Below are 14703 nucleotides of genomic sequence, written 5' to 3'. Positions count from 1 at the left end.
CCTCCTTGCAATTATCTTAGGTCGGTAATAGCCAAGATGTATTATGGATCTAATCCTAGGGTATAGTGCAACTTAAAACTGATAGCCAGTTAACTATTATTTGATTATTTACAGGTATACCCAACCTATTCAAGACAAAATAAATGATGACCTAATCAGATTTCTAAAGGTGTTAGCCTTAAAAATATAGATCAGTTACTGTCTACATGGAGTCATAGTTTGTAAAACTTTCTTCTTTAAGTTTCAAGGGAAGAGAAGGAATGTAACTAAATCATTTGCTTTACAGTAATATATTTTGTCACTTTAGGCATGAAAGAAGAATTAACAGACAATGAGAACGTATCCTCACTAACGTAATTGCCACTAGTAAATATCCTTTTTTTGCATCAGAAACCTCTGATGAATGTAATAAAATGGCATAACAGAAGGCCACTAAACAATCTCAATATGAGGTCCTGTTCTTTTTTTGGTCCCATGTATAAATTATTTTCATGAACAGCTTTATAATAAGCTTTATAAGACTGAAAGCCAATTTTGCTTACAGTGGAGAAAGACAATTGGTATGGCACGCAAAATCTTCCATTCGGATAGTCTTTTCTGAGTAATAGGTCTCCTTGCTTCCTGCAAAATCTTAATAACTGCAGAATAAAAAAAAATGCTCTATTAGGAATTGAACATTTCCCAGCTGTCAGCTGAAAAGTGCACAGGACTGGATTAAACATTTACTTCTGACTGAGAAAGGTGTGATTCTTCCATAGATCCAACTCAAAGCACTGAGTACAGTTCTGGAAAAGAAGGGGAAAACCATGATTGTTACAGCCAGTTACCAAAATTATCTCAGAGTCCATTTTATGTAGTCTAAAAAAGCACCCATCTGAATCAACAGAATGGGAAGAAATGTGTACAAAATACATTGGCTCCAACATTTCACAAGAGAATCCTGTATTCTTGTTAGAAAAATAAGAAAGATGACCACTCAGTCAGGGGAGAGTCAAGAGATCTGAGGTCCAAGTCCTTCTAAATGTGCACAAGATGCTCCATCATTGATGATTTAACTCCAATTCAAGATCAAACTGAATTTTGCAATGGAGACTCCCTTCTAGAAGAATGCAGTCCCCAGGCAGATGTACTGCAGTGAGGTGCTTATTCACTGACACACCCAGAATACACACATTCTCCTAATTATCTGCACAACTGGCAGGACCAATTCCCACCACCGACCTGTGCGATACTGCTGTGATACTGCCTAAAACTAGCTAAAGAAATGCTTCTTATAAACAGTTGTTGAATTCTTTCAAAGCCAGCTCCATAAAACAAAATGTTTTAGATGTATTCATACTGGCTTGACAAGAAGACTATAATTCCTGCACTTGTACAGACCCCAAATTATCTCCTCACCCACAGTCCAATGTATCTGTGGCAAAACCTTGTGAGATAGATGAGAATAAAAATGGGTCTTTCATTATTTCTTAGAAGCTGGCTATCCACCAGTTAATTCTCTTTACTAGGGAAGGAATAGCCTTTTCCGAGGGGTAAACAGCCCACTCTCAATATTTTTTCATTTAATGCTGCAATTTCATAATATGAAATCTTGCATGTGGCATCAGTATAATAACTGTGGATATATGACCAAAGAGGTGAAAAAATATCCCTATCAAGGAGATTTGAATGATAGGTAAGAAGAAAAAAAGTCAATCCAGAATATTCTCCAGATTTAAAATAATCCCTAGAAAAAGCTCTGCTGTGGACATAAATCCTGACATTTTCTTATTGAATATAATGACTACCAAATCAATACAACACTCGCATTTGGTGCAGAAAGCTGTGAGTTCTATTCCCTCACTAGGTAGATGGATTGCTGATAGTACAGTGAGGCATAAGGGGGGTGCTACACTCCTGAGTGTGTCATCCAGTGTGAGCACTCAGTCCCTATACTTTCCAGTGTGACTTCCATGCACTGAGCAACTATAAACTGCAAAACACATAAAAGCACAGAAAATATAGAATAATATAATTGCCTGACTTACATAAAAATCCATTTATGAATGTTTGATAGAAAGGCTTTCCAGATATAGGTGAAACATGGGAAAGTAATGAGCACCCACTTTACAAGGCCTTCTCACTGCAGTGCCCAACCAGTATGATGACTATATATCTGATGTCTCTGAATTCAAAGACCATCTGTAGTGAGAAAGTGTTGGGAAGAACCCCAAGTTCTGAAAAATTAAACTTCCCAGAGACACCAGAACAAAAGGTCACAAGATAAAGATACAGAACGCGGAACCCTGAAGCACTGAGGTGCTAAGAGGCTAAGCACTAGAATAATAGCTTAAGCAATAATGCTTGATAAAAGTGTAAACAGATGATAATATGGTCACGGCATAAATATCTGCAATGGAAAAGCTCATGAAACAGGAAGTAGACAGACACCTGGTGGAATAGCTTTTGAAAGCAACATTTTCCAGTGGGCAGTTAATTGCCTGCTGGTCAAAGGTAATGCAGTTAGCAACCAACTTTAAGAAGATTTGCTTATCCACTACAAACTCATCCTAAGCCAGGGCAAAGTAGACAAACAACTATTTTCAGGTAAAACTTAAACTGGGAGTGCACCTTCAAGACAGAAAGAGCTCTCTTTCTCCACTGGGGGGATAAATGGATAACTGATATGGCTTAAGAACAGATATGAAACAAGTTTTGAGAGAAACTCTGGATCAGTGCTGGGACAAGGGTACAAAGAAATAAATGTATGATTGTGACCCAGGTGATGAGGTCAAAGTCACAGCGGATAGGAATAAATGGCAAATGCCTGCTCGCCCATACTGAGCAAAGAGGCAGCCCAGTTCACTCTATGCCTGACATCTTGCAGTGGAGGAGTTTAGTCAGCTAAGCAGCATAAAGGGATGAGAATAGAAAATGAATATGGCACACTAGAAGCCCTAACAAAAAATCCATTCCCTTTAAGCACTCTTTAGCCTAGAAAACATTGATATTTGCATCATCACAGAGATCTGGTTCAAGACCATTGAAAGCACTTCAACAGTGCAGGGTTTCAATGCCTATCACATGTTCAGGCCTACCACAATACAGGAAGGCACTAAAGAAAGACAAGATAAGACCTGGAACACATCCATATCCAACTTACTATTAACAAAACTTCTTACCATAGCATAGCTAACTATAGGATCTCCTCTATTGCACCCTCGCACCACACCTCCTATTTAACTAGTATGGAGTCCCATACATTAGGTCTAACACCATTCTCCTAGGAGACTTCAACTTCCCCTCCATAAACTGAGAAACTTATACATCCTCAAACGTGTATGCCCAGAGATTTTCTGGAATTCATCAACACAAATTCAGGTGGCCAGTTAGTCTGCACCCCAACCAGGGGCAATTAAAATCTTGGACTTGGTCCATACCAGTATGGGGCAGCTTTGCTCCCCACCAATTGTAACTTCCTCCAGTTCACATCAGACCACAAGTCAATCATAAATTTCTTTATCTATTCTCTTATGGGTAGTTGGGTTAAAGTGCTGACACATAGGACCAGTATCTCTCCTAGGCAATATAAATGGTGCCAGTACAGATCCTGGATTAATCTTATGACCATGGGAACTGTTAGAAGGTTTTACCATTTCAGGAATTTAATGTAACTTTCCAATGCTGTATATTAGCAATGAGATCCAAAATGGGTGAGCAGCAGAAAAGATGTGAGGGATTAGGACTGAGCATTGCCCTACAAGCCTGGAGTATGACATCATCAAGGAGTGCAGCAGCTAAAAAAATTAGAATTATGTTAAATTGGAACTATCAGAACAAGATATTTCTGTTTAATGAAACCAATGGCTTTAGGAATGACAGTGTCACACAGAAAATTCCAATTTTGCCTCTACAAATTTAATTACACGCTCCATAGACTAAATTTTCCATTCATTAGTTCAGTCTTTCACACTTCAACATGAACTCCCTTTATGCCTACTAACACTAATTCTCATTTTATTGCCTCTTCTTTCTTTTCTGTGTACATTCCAACTTTGCCTTCCATATAGGTTCATGCCACCCTCCCAACCATATAAAAGTATACATGCTCTAAACGCCTTAATATTCTACTTATTAACTGAGATTGTTGTTATTTTTGGATACATAATAGTCAATTTTATTTATCATTTATTATTTGCATTAACCTATTGTAAATGTATTTTCAGCATTGCAAACTCTGCAAGGCATTTTACAATTTGCCTGTCTATCATTCTGGTTACAACGTTGTCATCATTACTACATTGGCTCTTCCCAGGCTAAACCTGAACATAGTCAGTCTGGATCAGTGTTTGACCTAGTTAACGAATAAATAAATAAAATAAAATAGATTCAGGAGTTACCTACAGACGAAACCTTTGGAATTCATAGTTTACTTTCTGAGAGGTATAAACCCTACTAGTACTACTATGTCTGAATAAGATAGCAACGAAGCATGACTTGCATGATTCACATAGTAATTAATGGTATACATGCAGAACATGAATTTTATTTTTGTCATGGAGTATATGTAATTAAATAATTTCACTTTATTGTAATGCTCATTACAACCCTGTCTGGGCCTGCAACTGGTCACTCTTGATCAGCTCTTCCCTGTAAATAAATGTAGATAAAATAAATATGCCCTCATCTGTGTTTGTTTTGGGGCACCACCTCTTAAAATATAAGCAACTCCCTTACAATCTAATTGATGACTGCCCTTTTTAAAGATTTGATTTACTACTACAGCAGTTCATGAGTGGATAACATGGGGAATGACATTCAGTGCTTGGAAAAAAGTTTAAAACTACCTGACAAACTCATAGCAGGGATGGTACTCAAAACAAAGGACTGCAGCTGCAATGATGAATGGGTCTGGAATTGCCTATGAGCATTTTATACCAAATTTAGACACTAGCAATCACAAGATCACAAATGAGCATTTGTCCTGCACAGTTTAATGTGGAGATACACCCCCACATACACACCTACCACGTTGGGATGTAGAGAGGGATGGACCCCCACACCCCATTATACTTATTATAGACCTATCTCACCCAGAGTTGCCATTAGAAAAAAACGGTATTATCGCAACCACATTACTGATGTTGAATAATTTCTGATGTGATCGCGAAACAACTTCAGCTGTGACTACAAAGGGGTGTGTACATTCCCAACTGCTATTCTGGCACTGTGGTTATGAGATGTAATAGGAGGAACAACGGGAAAATCGTGTTCATGGGTACCATTCTTCCCCGGTCTCTGTCTGCCAATATGCTTTTTACTGCAACTGTAGGCTGCTGTTGTATTGTGATTACTTGGAACAACTGGGATTTAGGTTTCCTGGTGAAGGGATTGTACAAAACATATGATGTTTTTTTTTTTTTTGTCTGCCACTGTCACACGTGTGCCATATTGCCCTTATTTATACATGTGTGCGTGTGTTCAGCTCACTACTTGTAAGTATCCCTAAAGGGATTACACGTCTTGAATCTGCGACTTGTCATTTACAGAGATAGCAGTTTGCAGGGCATAAGTAATGTCATTTTGCAGTTACGGCTACCTACTTTGTCGACATTCAAATGAATGAATGCCCATTTCAAACAAGCATTACTCCCTATCTACCGTAACTGTGCTACGGTGTACAAATGTGTTGGTCGTCCTGTCCACACGTGAATTATGAAAGTCTGTGGGCCGGTTTCTGTCAATAGGCAAACAAAATCTTTTGTCAGTTAAATGACTGAAAACAGTCACTTGCTTACGGTTCACTCCACATTAATGACAGAGTATCTTACAAAGTGGAGAACTGTGAACAGCTGTCGGTACTTAACGTACTATCTAGTTGCTTGTGGTTGCGATAATACGTAAGTACCAAAAAACATAAATCAAGACTTTACCTTTTATCCTTTCTTCAATGAATCTGGTTATTTTGGAACACAGAATGGTTTCTTTAAAAAATGAACTTAACTGCTAGATTTAAATACTAGCGTTCTGGACTAATATATGTAACACACTACCGTTCATTTTCTCAGAAATGCAAGAAATACAAATCGAAATGCTCAATTAATTTTGCAGGAAGCAGCCCTTTTATTTTGATAGTTATTTCTGATTTTAGTCTTTAACTAAAATGACAAGAATGTGTCCCGCCGCGGTCTCTTGTCCATCAGGGGACATACCTTTCAACTGTACAGATTTTCGCAAAAATGTCCAGATTTTTGCCTAAAACTGTGGTTTTCTGGCAAATTAGCAGCAAATCATTGAAGACCGAAGTTAAAAAATAATGGCAGACGCTTGAGATCTATGATCAGGGATAAGCCGACAAAGGTGCCCAAACCAGGGACATTGTTTTCGACATCATTAAGTTAAACGGTTGGCAAGACTTAGAAGGTTGATCGAATAACCGGGTGTGTACTAAAATGCAATTTCAGAAACATAAAACGTGGATGGTGTTATGAAATATCATAACAAAGGAGGAACACAGGCTAAAATTAAGAGGTTAAAAATATCAAAGACAATCAGACGCCCGTTACTGTCATTAGCCTTTGACAATAAAAGCACGTTGTCACATAGATGGTGGGCAGCAGCTACTTATGCAATGTTTAAATACTGTATTATTTCTCTTGTTGATCCAGATAATCAAAATGGGTGAATAATTACTATTCAGCAGAGCTCCAGTAAAAAAAAACTCAACATAAATCTGAATAATCATAGCAATACAAATGTGCTTCACAAATATGCAATTACATAAGCATACATTAATGTGTGAGAACACGTTCAGTTGTATGAATTGCCTGCGTCATTTGCTTCTGCGAAAATTATGTTATTGCTAATCATTCAGGTATTTTCTTACATATAACGGATTACACAAACTCGATGCAAAAACAGTTTAATTTCATGATCTAAAGACCGTACTGTAACAAAAAACTGACATGTTCTCTACAGGTAACGGAGACACAACATGCTGACAACGTGAAGGGTTTTGTTGTCTACGCCTCGCTTATACAGTTATACAGTCCCAAAGCGTAACCTGGTACCAGCTCCACCCCACCCAATGGACTGCCTCTTGTTGTTGTTCCCGCGGCTGTACTGCTCCAAACGAACCACTCTGGAGTCGCCTTGGCTGACACGTGGTGCTGCTTGGCGCTCTTCGATATTCGCGGGTGTTGACTTGAATCGTTAGAGAGATCGTTTTTGTCAGTCAGTGGAAGACAGCGAATCTGTAGACAACGTGCTCCAGGTGGGTTTGTTGTCGGCATGGTGTGTTCTTAGTATTGGCATGAAATATGTGAAAATATCGATTATGTCTGTAGGAGAGTATTAACTATATATATATATATCAGCACTTTTTATAAAATTATAAATTGTGTGTGATTAAAACTCTTGATTTGTTACTGCGAACACATGGATCGTGGGAACCATGGAATTAGTGAGTCTGTTAAATTAATGGGATTGGCTTTGTATATTAACCTGCAAAACGTTGGATAACCTGTTCACGCTGGCCTGCTTTCTTTAAAGCATGGCATTGTGTGTAGTAGGGCAGGGGGTAAACATTCGAACGTCATCCTAAAAGTATGTTCTTTTTAATCTTCTTTGTTGGACTCCTTGTGTTTCATTGTGTGTATTTGAATAGCTGTAACCCTTATCAATACTGTGCATTATTGTGCTGGGGGAGGGGGTTGGTGTGTCACTACAGTTACTGGACGTGGTTATTGTTGTGCTGTCAAAAAACAAAAACACCCGCTGGCGGCCTGTGCTGCCGTGCAGTTGACTTGTTCACTTGAGAGAGCACCATCCGATTACTTTAAGGGTTCGTTAGTGTTATTCGGCAAACGGCTGGATAGACCACGCAACATGTGCTGTGATCAACAGTGTTCTTTGTATGGCACGTTGGCTGTTAAGGGGCCGAGTTAGCTCCTTTGCAAACAAAGCTTTATTGGGAATCCGTACCTTGTAGAACATGTAGGCATTCGTTGATCTCTGTTGTAACTTATCGTAAGGGGAGATATGTATGTAGGTGTCCCCATTCTCTGGTTGAATATACGTGGTTAGATTCCTTCGTAAAATCCAAATCCACTACTGGACGAAGACACAGGCTGGTGTTTTGCAAAGGCAGTCCGAGTGCATGTTGGAAATTATGTTGTAGGCAGAAATGAGGGCAAGGCGGCAGCAGGCAACGCTATTGTTTGCAACAAAAGACCAAAGGGAAGATTGATTGCAACTTGGCAACCCTTGTCAGTCGTTATTGTGTTCACAGCCGGACGACCCCTGTCAGTCATTGCTTTTGTACCGATTCATCGTATTTGTAACCGAACGTAACCATTTGTTAGAGTGCATATCCGTTTACTGTTTTTTTTCTCCTGCTATTGCAGGCAATGTTTTGCCTTTTTCAGCTCAGTAAATGGCCCGTTTGTTAGCGGGAAAAATGTTTGCTGTCTTGGCACGAGACAACAAAGGATCTTTTGTTAAGACCTTGGTCCTTAAGTTTTTGAATGGCACATTTCCTTCCTGTCAATAGTCAAAACATACAGAAGTCTGTTGTTTAGGTTACCGAACTGTACAGTGACCGATACTATCTGACTCTTTTCTTTCCTCTTAAACTACTCCTGATGTTTTTTGTGTGCACCTGTCTTTGTAATTATATATATTTTTGTAAACAAATATATTGTGTTTTATCGGTCAGCATTTATTTATAATTTAAATATGGATTGTGTATATTACCAAAGCACTGACACTTAATGTGGTGATCGACCTAAATGTTTTTTTTTTCCCTTTCAGTTTAACCTTGCAAGTAAAGTAAAGCAGGAAAAAACGTTTTGTTATAATAAGGAAAATAAATGTAGTTTTCAGAACCTGGCAAGTAAGGGCAGTGCCTACTACTACCCACCCTCACCACTACTCATTTTCATCTGAAATTAAAATAATAGTTCCTACGGTCCTCATAACCTCTCAGGATTTGCTTGCATGTGGATGACTGGGCTTGAGGCTAAATTTCAGTGGAAGCTTGGCTAGCAAACCTTAGTACAATTCATAAGTGTGTCTACTTTGGTATTTTAAGATAAAAAGAAAATCATCTAACAGGTTAACAAGATGGCAGGGATGTTTTCAGTCTTGCAATCTACAAGGAGGCTGATATGTTTATAGGTTCATAGTTGTAATATAGGTTCATAGTTATATACTAGGCTAAGGACCACCAGGGCTTTTTTAAGCTTAGTTGTGCAGTCCAACCCAGTTGTGTCCATGTGTTACTTAAGTTGCAAGGAAAATTTAAGTACTTGGCTCTAATGGTTCTGATCTTCATATTCATAGTTTTCTTCATCGTTGTCACCTACCCAGGACCCCCCTCCGGTGTGTCCCTAAATGAGTCTGCAGTGTGAGATTTTGGCAGAGTGTTGTCCCAAATCGCCAGCCGCTTAGCCAGTTCACTCACCACCATAACTATGCGTCCATACCAGTCACCCAAGCTGCTAAATGATCCAGGGTCACGTGGACCATAGCCTTTTCTTGAGGGCTACTTAATTAACAGTTGCTGAAATGTCTTGGAGGCTGCATAAAGAACAGCCATATGCTACAGGGTGCCTACTATTTAAATTATGCATAGTTGTCAAATACAGTTTTGTTGGGCCACATCCAATTCGTACTCTTGTTCGGGGCTGGATGGGAGCAGTGTCTTCTCTTCTAGTGTTAGCCCTTGTTTTCAGTGTGGCTTACATCAGGGTTGAACAGCATCCTGCCAGTACAGGCACCAACATGGTTTGGACTTAACCTGTCAGTGCTTTGGCCCCTTAGCTCTGGGGTAAGTGACTTGGGCATGACTCGGGTGCGGGTCTTTTTGGCACTGGTGTCAAAAATTCAAACGTTCTTGTCCCTCAGTCCCTGTCTTATCCTAAGAGCATCAACATCTCAATGCAGTGGTCAGTCTGCATTGGAACTAGATGCCAGTGCTGTGTCTTTTAACATCTGGAATCTCTGTACAGACAATATAGAGACAGATCTTGATGGTTTTTGCTGGAGGTGCATCCCTCAGTATCTGCTTCTCCAGTGACTTAGACCTGAGACGTTATAGCTTTGTCTCTGAATCTCTGACAGTCAAGTGGTTTTCTTGAGTCAGAATATTCCTTTATTTCTTCATATCCAGCATGGGTCATGGCACAAGATCATGTAATAGGAAATTGACACCCAGTGGGGATCGCCATCTCCAAAACTGAAGTGGACAGTGCTGATTCCCCAGTTACACACCCTGACCACCCTAAGTTGGAGTGCATCATTTATAAAATCTTTTGAAAGGATTGGCCAGTTACTTCTCCTTCACCTTCTGATAAGGTTCTCTAGGATGCGTTCAAGTCTTTCCCCTCACTTTCATGGGTAGTGTCTCTTGTAGATGATTCTCTGTGCAGGAATCATGAAAATAACTTACATTTTAGCATCTGTTCCTTGTAAGCCTAATAAGATCTTTTGGATCCCCCAAGGACTAGACGATGTTTTGTTCAGAATGTTATGGCAAACTATAGTCACCATGCCCGCACTGTGGAACATTATGGTCCACCCTACAGAGAAGGAACATAAGTGTAGGGATCATTACAGGAAGCAAGTCTGTGTATCCTGTGTTCATTTTGAGGGTACTTGACTACCAGACACGCATGGATTTCAAAGTACCATTCTTGGCAAGAAATTGCAGTCATCAAGCTTAAAAAGAGCTGTCTACTCTGGCATCTACCCACTTCCCCGTGCGTGACCTCACCCCACAGCTTTCACACAATGGAATGAATGGGATACTGAGGGTAGCAGTCCTCAAGGTCGCTGTGTAATGCCATGCTTAACTAGGTTTGCTCATAATTTCAGAGCAGTTTACCATAATGCTATATTCAGTGGGTCAGACTTGGACTTGCTAATAAGGAGAAGCAGGAGGAAAGGAAAATTTAAGGTGAAATTATTGCAGTTGCTGGCAGCAAGTAAACTGCTCCCTATCATTCTTTTTTAAAGGATACAGAAGAGAAGAGATATGAGGTTCAGGGGTTGTCAACTGCAGGAGAACTGACTTCTAGGGTGAAGCCAACACGGATGCACTCAAGCCTTTAATTGCAGTAGTTATCCCACACTAGAATTCCTGCATGAAGCAGAGATTCTGTAGTTCTTTGTCTGTGGGACACCAGCATGCTCCTAACGCCCTGTCTTGCCTGACTGCTCCACTCTGAAAGCAGTTGGGAACAGTCTGCCCCTTCATCTGCAGCATGGGACATAACATGTTGCCTGTGTATTGAAGATAAAATTCAGTGTGTGTAACACTCGCTCGCACTGTTTTTCCCTTCCTGATGTCCCACCTTGTTCAAAAGAGGGCAGTATTAATGAGATCTCTGCTCCCTAGCAAAAAATGGCAAGGTTGGAAGTCCCACCAGATTAGTGAATTGATACTACTTTGTATTCTTTTTGGTTAAATGGCTTCAGTCATTTCATAACTAAACAAAACTTCTAAATCATAGTGTATTTAATTCTTAATTGTTAAGAGGTGATCGAATGTACTTGTCAGACCTCCCAAAAATCTACACTTGGAGATTGCCTGCCAGAGTCCAGGATGATGTTCTGCTTCCACCTATCCAGTTACATTTGGTTCTGGGCTGCTTTAGCAGACTGGCCTGTGCAGCAGTGGTTTTCCAGAAAAATGTAGTAAACTTGAGGTAGCAAGAAGTCCTAAGTTTTTTTGCAATTAGACCACTGGCTTCTGAACACTGTGACTTAAAAGAAACAAATTTCAATCAGGGATTCTTTCTTGAGGCGTTTTTTTCTGGTTCTTGGTGATCCTTTGCCAGTGTTTCCAAGCAGCCCTCATACCAGTAAAATTCTAGATGAGGGGGGACTATTATGCCACATTCCTAGCTGCACTGACTCCCTTTCTTTTTTGTTCTGAAGAGTGTGGCCCTCAGCCTGGTGTGCTGCCTAGTTGTGGCCTTCAGCCTTCATGGTTATTTGAGCTTAAGTCCTCTAAACCTTGCCAAGTCCTAGATTTAGCCCATATAGGAAGTGTTCAAAGGTTGATCACTGAACACTCTGCAAGACCAGTTTTCTTCCTCAAACATTTCCCCCATATCATTCGGAGAGTACACAGCATTTGTCTTTCCAGAACAGTTTTGGCAGCCACATACCCTCGGTGCTTTGGGTGGCATGGCTGCCACAACTTTTCTGGTTTGCAAGGTAACATGAGTTTTCCACTAGGCCATAAAATCACAATAGAGTCAGTGCTCAGCTTGATGTTATGTTAGCATCGTGGGATTCCATTGCTGTTTGAGGGGTGTTGGTTGGCATTTTGCTTTTATTTATGACCTTTTTTTTTTTTGTTTTTTACGGTTACTGCCAGCCATAGTGTGGGTGTGTGGGGGTGGGGGAGGCAAGGGGCATTGTTGGTTCAAAACACACACAACACACAACATAATAAAGGTCTGGAATGGGGGGGGGGGGCTTTTTTCCCCTGCAGGTCTTTTTGGATGAGCTTGTGGGGAAAAGACCCTGTACTTTTGATTACTTTCTAATTGCATACTCTCTTCTCTAATTCTGTATCTTGTATTATATATATTGACAGACCATGACATGATTAGTGTGTGGGATGGGTTCGAGCCGATCTTAAGCTCCGACCGACGAATAACAGCTCAAAGTTCTCTCCAGTAGCTCGAGGCAGTCCTTAGCTCCTCCACGGGCGAGCAGCAAGCTCAAAGAGTTCTCCGTAGCTAGCTCGAGACCAACCCCCCCCCCAATGCCCTGCTGGAATACCCTCAGGTCTAGTTTAGTGCACAGATCTCTTGGTTTCCAGCATTGCCCGAGACTATTATTGGGAGTTTTCAACTTTCATTAAGTTTTCTATTTCAGTTTTATATATTTTACTACTATAACTGTAATATTATCTTTTGATATTGAATTGCTTTAATCCTATTTAACTTTATATAGCATCATCTTGTGAACTAAAATTTCTGTCGTGGGAAACTATCTTCCTAGTAGCCATCACTTCAGCCCACAGAGTGTCAGAGCTCCGAGCCCTATCCATCAAGCCTCCTTATATGGTCCTTCATGCTGATAGAGTATCTCTCAGGACAAATCCATCCTTTTTGCCTAAAGTATGTTCTGAGATTAACATCAATCAAGTCGTTGAGTTGCCCGTTTTCTTCCCTAATCACACCAACAAATTGGAATATATGTTGCACAAACTCGCTGTTCACAGACAACTTAGATTTTATTTAGACAGAACAAAAGACATTAGGAAATCCGATCAACTTTTTGTCTTTTTCTGAGGCCAGGAAAGGTAAACCAGTTGCCAAAACAACTCTTAAGTGGCTGTCGGATTGTATCACTTACAAATATTCTTGTCATAACATGCCCTTGTCTAGCAAGGTGAAGGCTCATTCAACCAGAGCAGTTTCTACCTCTTCAGCTTTTCAAGCCAAACTACCTTTGGACAACATCTGTGCGGCAGCCACATGGTCTAAACCTCACACTTTTATAACCCATTACAAAGTGGATAAGGCCTCCAGGGACAGGGATTCATTTGGTTATGCGGTTCTGAAGAATGTACTTCCTTGAGCCACTCAAGATTAGGGTGCTAGGGATGCTACCCATCAGTGAAGAATGAACGGCGAGATTGAACAACTTCACATAAAAGAAGTTATGTACTCACCATAACGTTCCATGTGAGTTGTTCCATCTCGCCTTCATTCTCACGTCCCTCCCTTCCCCCTCCTGGCTGGCAGTTGACCTGGAGGCTATCTTCATCCTGTTTTTTCAGTGTGTCTTCATTCCTAGGCAGAATAATTTTTGTACTTCTATATGGTATGCAGCAAACTAGATCTGAGGTAATTCCAGCAGTGTATTGAGGGATAAGGGGTTGGGTCTCAAGCTACTGGAGAACTTTAAGCTTGCTAGTCGGCCGTGTCAGAGCCGAGGATCTGCTCTGAACCCATCACTGAAGAATGAAGGCAAGATGGAATAACTCACATGGAACGTTATGGTGAGTACATGACTTCTTTTTAACGCAGTTCCATTAATGTTCAAGAACACAGTTTATACAGATGGGCAGCCATGCTGTCTGTGCCAGGGAGCCCAGTACTAGGAAAGTGCATGACAGCAGGTGGGTACTATTTTTCAGCTTTGGCTCTAATTCCACATTACTTGATAATTTGGCAAAGTTTGATAACTTTGATAACTGGATTGGTTTATTTTACTGTAGTGCACATCTGCTATTTTGATCTCCACTAGGGGTTCAGATTTTAAAGTCTTTAAAAGGCGTCTGATGAGAAAGGTGCTTCAAAAAAAATCTTTTAATGTGTGACCTGTATTTTGTACTGGAGAAACTTTGCTTCCCTTCCTTTGAACCAGTTATCTGAAGTAGTTACTTCATTTGATCTGCAACCTGTGGGAATCGGATCCGAGCCGGCAGCTTTCCAAGCTTCAAGATCCGAGCTCCTAGCTCCTCCCCTACCCATAATCCCTTGCTACCAACCACATTACCTCAGATCATTTTTTGCCGCGGCTAAAGACTATTGCTTCTCTGTGAAGAGCTCCTAGCATTTGGTGAGATTGTTCCTTTTTTCTATAGAAAACCTATTTCTTGAATTTTTCTAGTTAAATTCGTGTGTGTGTTGTTTTAACAGACCTCTCCTTGTTTATATAAAAAAAAAAAAAAAAACTCTTAGTTTTAACTTGTCTCTC

At 40.3% G+C, this 14703-nt stretch overlaps 1 protein-coding gene across 1 annotated transcript in view; it reads left to right on the top strand.

Moving 5' to 3' along the window:
* The first annotated feature begins 7123 nt into the window (after positions 1–7123).
* Positions 7124–14703, top strand: part of STMN1 (stathmin 1) — a 256875-nt gene continuing 249295 nt past the window's right edge. Inside the window, exon 1 of the mRNA XM_044060049.1 lies at positions 7124–7252. The gene's annotated coding sequence lies outside the window, so the exon portion shown is untranslated. The remainder of the gene's footprint in view (positions 7253–14703) is intronic.

This window comes from Protopterus annectens, chromosome 1.part2 (assembly GCF_019279795.1).
Source record: "Protopterus annectens isolate FY-2018-M chromosome 1.part2, PAN1.0, whole genome shotgun sequence".
NCBI lineage: Eukaryota > Metazoa > Chordata > Ceratodontiformes > Protopteridae > Protopterus > Protopterus annectens.
The sequence above is the reverse complement of the archived record's forward strand: the minus strand, read 5'-3'. Positions and strand labels throughout refer to the sequence as shown.